The sequence below is a fragment of the Marmota marmota genome, unplaced genomic scaffold (genome assembly GCF_001458135.2).
Source record: "Marmota marmota marmota unplaced genomic scaffold, marMar, whole genome shotgun sequence".
Taxonomy (NCBI): domain Eukaryota; kingdom Metazoa; phylum Chordata; class Mammalia; order Rodentia; family Sciuridae; genus Marmota; species Marmota marmota.
The window spans coordinates 13,635,384-13,641,383 of NW_026000142.1; positions in this window are offsets into that span (position 1 = coordinate 13,635,384).

The following is a 6,000-nucleotide window of genomic DNA, read 5'->3' on the forward strand; positions in this document are numbered from 1 at the left end:
TGGTGCTAGTATCTCTTGTAAAACTATTACACCCCAAAAGGTGACTCTCAGGACTGATAATTTACGTACCTTAAATGATTTCCAAAAATTATTGGGTGACATAAATTGGATTAGGGGTTATTTACATATTCCCAATGCTGAATTAAAACCCTTGTATGAAATTCTTAAAGGTGATTCAGACCTTTCTTCCCCTCGGCATCTTACTGAGGAAGCAAGGTCAGCGCTGCTGAAAGTGGAGGAGGCTATACAACATGCTAGCCTTTGCAGGCTTCAAGAGGATAAGCCTCTTCAATTATGTGTGCTCGCCACTGTACGGCAACCCACTGGAGTTTTATGGCAAGATGGTCCTTTATTGTGGATACATCCACGTATATCCCCTGGAAAATCCCTTGAGTATTATCCTGATGCAGTTGCTTCCTTAGCTATGTTAGGGATACAACAAAGTATACAATTTTTTGGTTTTCCTCCGACGTCTGTGATTGTCCCTTATACGTGTCAACAAATTCAAGTTTTGTGTGCTAACCTGGATAATTGGGCTATATTGCGATGCTCTTTTCCAGGAGAGATAGATAATCACTATCCTTCACATCCTCTTATAACATTTGTTAAGGAACATCCTATCATTTTTCCTAAAATCACTTCTTCTACGCCTATCCCAGGAGCTGCAAATATCTTTACAGATGGATCCAAAACTGGTATTGGAGCCTATGTGGTAAATGATCAACCTCCTATCCAACATCAGTTTGCTCCTGGCAATCCACAATGGGTGGAGTTACAAATTGTCATAAAAGTATTTGAACAATGTCCATTTCCTTTTAACTTAATCTCAGATTCTATTTATGTAGTTCAAGCTTTAAAGGTGTTGGAAGCAGTGGGTCCCATACACACATCAGGAGTAATGTCTTCCCTTTTTCTCCATCTTCAAACACTGATTTGGAATCGCTCCGCCTGTTTTTACCCTTTGCATATTCGAGCTCACACAGGTTTACCGGGTGCTCTTTCTGCTGGCAATGCCCAAGCTGACCTTGCTACTCGTCCTTCTTGGATGTTCCTCGTTTCCTCCTTAGACCAAGCTAGAAACTTTCACAGTAAATTTCATGTTAATGCACGAGCACTTCAAAAGCGCTTTACTATCTCCCGTGCTGATGCTCGCCAGATTGTCTTGGATTGCCCTAATTGCGTCATTTTGCATCATCCTCCTTCTGTGGGCGTAAATCCTCGTGGTTTGCGGTCTTTAACAATATGGCAAATGGATGTCACTCATATCCCTGACTTTGGCAAGCTTAAGTATGTCCATGTGTCTGTGGATACTTGTTCTGGCATTATCCATGCTTCTGCTTTGTCTGGTGAAAAGGCTGGAAATGTTATCACGCATTGCTTGGAAGCCTGGGCAGCATGGGGCTTACCACAGACCATTAAAACGGACAATGGTCCAGCGTATACTGGACGACAATTTTCTTCCTTTTGCAGCCAGATGGGTATCCAGCTTGTCCATGGTTTACCTTACAATCCACAAGGTCAGGGTATTGTAGAGCGTGCTCATAAGACTCTAAAAGAGATGTTAATAAAACAAAAAGGGGGAATTGGCTTAGGCCACACCCCGAAAGAGCGCCTCTCCCTGGCTCTATTTACTATTAATTTCTTGAATTTGGACATCCAAGGGCGCTCTGCTGCGACTAGGCACTGTTCGCCCTCTGCCCCGAACTTTGGGCACGTTAAGTGGAAAGATGTACTTTCTGGACAATGGTATGGGCCTGATCCCGTGCTGGCATGGGCACGAGGTTCCGTCTGTGTTTTCCCACAGGACCGGACGGAGCCGGTGTGGGTTCCAGAACGCCTGACAAGAAGAGTCCCGACATCAATCAACCAACAACAGGAGGCGCTACAACAATCTCATGATGAGGACCATCCTTCTACTGAGTGTCCTGGTTCTAATGCTGATATCGATGGTACAGGGGACATCAATGCAGTGGTGGGCGGTAGCTCGAACGTGGCCAATGCCGATGCCGGTTCATAGCAATTCTAGTGTTCTCCCCACTCTTTTTTCTACTTCATGTGAGATGTCTGCTCCTTGTGTTTCCCCTAGAGGGGACCAAGATCGGTCCTTCAATCTCTCCAGCATCAATCTCACAGGAGTTTTTTGCTTCAGTTTTTCCAAGGGTGATTGCATCCATTTAAAACTTAAGAACTTGACTAACTGGGAGGACCCATTGCAGTACAGTCGGATCTCGCAGGGAGTTTTGGGTGCAGTGCTCCTACAAATTAGCTCAGGGAAAAACCAGGGCTCAGGAAGCTTGACAAATACTTCTGAGCTTAATATTACCACTCTGGCCATTACTTCCCAGGTGTTAATTCCGTTGTCTCCTTCTAATCAGACCTCTAATGCCACTCATTTTAAGGCTTCTCCTTATTGCACTCCTGAGTGTGGCTTCCCCCCAACATTCACGCCTTGCCAAGATCATTCTTGGGAGAAACATCAGGTCGCTAAAGGTTTCTCCCTTTCCCCCTCTCTTAAAAGATACTTGTATAATTCTTCCAACAATAATTCCTCTATAGGAGCAGGTTGGTCTTGGTTTCAATGGTTGATTTCCAATGAAAAGGGAGCCACAGCTGATATTTCCGCTTTGGCTCAATTACGAGGAGTCCAAAGTTGGCTGTTTAATGTTTCTGGCAGTACCCAAGACTCGGAGCGAGGTAGGAGGCTTAAAATTTCTGCAAATAATTCACAATTATCTAATGCTACATTACCCTCCGCAGCAGTCTGTCTCCAATCTCCGTTCCTGTTTATTTTGGCTAATGATACATCACAGGGGATGCTTAATTGTTCTAATATTACCTGCTATTTGTCTGAGTGTTGGAATGGCTCCTGGACTACGGCAGTGGTTATGAAAGTTCCGACCTTTGTCCCGATTCCGGTTACTGCAGATCCAGAGTCTTTTCCTATTGTTGAACTGATTAGAGCCCGTAGAGATTTTGGAATTACGGCAGCTATAGTGACAGCTGTGGCGGTATCTGCTGCTGCAGCAGTTACAGCTGGAGTAGCCATGGCCAGCCAGGTACAAACTGCTGCCACTATTAATCAGGTTATTCAACAAACATCCACCATACTTGAATCTCAAAGTAGAATTAATCAACACATTTTATCTGGGATTCTGGCTGCTAATCAAAGGATAGATCTGCTTCAAGCTCAAGTTGAGGAGTTGTTTGATCTAGTACATTTGGGTTGTGTCGATCAACGTGCGCATTTATGTATAACCTCTGTCAGATTTAATGATTCCAGAAATGCCTCCCGCATCATCGGGGAGTATCTATCCGGAACCTGGTCCATGGAAGCAGAAAACTTGATCCAGTCTCAACTAACTCAGATTGCTGTTTTGAATAGTACCCGTGTCGAACCAGTGACTTTGGGTCAATTCACCAGTTGGCTATCCTCTGCCTTTTCCTTCTTTAAGGAATGGGTGGGAGTGGGCATTTTTGGGGCAATGTGTTGCTTCGGTGTTATACTTTGTTTGTGGCTTCTCTGTCGCCTTAAAACTCGCCATGCACAAGAAAAGGCTATGATTGTACAGGCTCTTGCGGCCTTAGAAAATGGCATTTCTCCACAAATCTGGCTTGCACATCTTAAACAGTGATTTCTGGGCAGGGCCATTGCACCCCAAGTTAGTTTCACATTGCACTGGGATTGGCCTGTCCTCTTCCTTATTCTCTCCCAGTGCTGAATAGCCCTTGCACTCTGCAGGTCTTGTTACCATTGCACGCAGATGGGTTTCAGGACTGGTCTTTCTTCTCGGCTACAGACTCTTTACCTTCCTCTGGGGCTTAGGGATTGTGTTGCCAACTTAAATTTTGTCATTATTACCAGGCTACCTGTGTTATCCTACTTCTCGCCGTCGTCACGATGCAGGATGCGAGGCAAGGCACTGCACTTGAGTGATCCCTCAACGGACCTCAAGGAAAGCATGTCCTATTGCATGCGGGTTTGACGTCCACGCCCCGCCCTACGAAAAAAGGCGTCGGCTGATATGGGATCAGGTCTGGGGAAGGCGCCTCCTTAGGACTGAACCATACATTGCAGCCACTTCTGCACAGTGGGATAGGACCTCTACTTTCGCCTGCATTGTTATATAAAATAGAAGGGGGAACTGTGGTAAGCCATTCTTAGACCATGGCCGCCATTAGAAGATGGCGCCAGCTTCCACTGTGGCCTGTGATAAACAACTCCTTTTATGGACAGTTGGCGCGCAATCCCTTACCACCCTATGAGAGAGATCCACGTGGCGGCTTAGGATTGGGATGCGGGGGGCTTTATTAAGCTGTGCTTGGGTGTGTCGGGCGGCGGGCACTAGAAAATGATACATGACTCAAGGCCTGAATAAACTGTTGAAAAAGAATCCTGTGTCGTGTTTCCCTTGCCGGCGAGGGGTCGCGACACTTCACAACATCATTACAGGGGTGAGAAATGGCACCATGGGTAAATGACAGGAAAATACTAACTATTGGGTCTCTGATCCAAACACCTCATGAACACATTCAAGATGAAGTTAAGGAAGATTAATATTAAAAATTTATAGTTTGTGTTTGTGTTGTATCATTCCCTATGTACTTTGTAATGTAAATAATTTTCTATTTTTAATCCAATTCTACATTATTTTGATTATTATAAATTTATAACAAATCTTAAATCAGATAGTTATTTCTATTTTATCTTTTATTTTAGTAATTTTTAGCTATTCTGAGTCCTTTTCATTTCTATTTAAATTTGTGAATTAATTTGTTAACTTCTATAGGAAAATCTGCTGAATTTTATTTGAAAAACACTGAATCTATTGAGATGTTATGAAAGAATCAACATATTTATAATACTGACACTTGAAAACTATAAGCATGTATATAAGCATGGTATATAATTTCACCTATTTTATTCCCTAACTTCTCTTATCAACTTTTTGTAGTTTTCAAATTATAATTTTTCACATCTGTTGTTGGGTTGAATATTTCATATTTTGATGCTATTTTAGTTGCACTTAAAAATTTTCACTATTTACTCTTTTGTTGCTAGTATGTAGAAATATATATGTATGTTGATTTTTTTTAAAAAAAATTTAAACAGAGAGAGAGAGAGAGCCGCATTCTGGCTGGGCACAAATCACGAGCCACTGAAGCAGGAACAAACTTTATTTCTGAACTCCACCAGCACACTCCACACACGCTCCCGGGAAAAATGCCGAACGCCATGCCACGTGGCTCCTCCCGGGACACAATACTCCAACAGGAAATCCCTCCTCCGGAAATCCCTCCTACCTCACTTCCCCAACCAATGGGAACTCTCCGGGGGTCCCATGAGAGCTCCAAAGTAGCAGGCGTAGGCGGAGAGCAGGGGTCTAATATCCAATTGAATGCAGATCTTAACATAATCATTATCATCTCAATGGCTTGCTGGAGTCACCTTTCAACCAAAAATGCCATGCCTCATTCCTACTTGGCTATAGCTTTCAGCATCTCCCCCCTTCTGTTTAATTAAACAACAAGCAATGTGGCTTAGGGACCGTGCCTGTTAGGTTATCCAATTCAACATATGGTCCTTACCCGTCATCGGATGAGCTGACCTCTAGGCGTCAGCCTCCTGTCTTAGGTTGGTACCACTGCAATTGGATCATACCCGTCACTGACTACCGGTCCAGCATACAGCCATACTTGTGGATAGGCCTATGCACCAGTTGGGGGGTGAGGTTCTTTGCCTCACCTCTGTTGGCCCCCAAATTTTAGACCATCACTAGCAGAAGGGAGGAGGATACAGAAATGCCACGATACTAAGCCAATTGACGGCTCCTTTGAAAAATTGCACCACCGGTGACACCATCAGCAAAGATGCTCCAGCATTACCACAATTCGCTGTACCAACAGATAGTTCACAATGTATACAAGTGATACATTGTCCAGACAAGTTCTGCAAGCAGTTCAAAGCAGAGGAATCTATCAATATGTCCATTTCCTCCCAAA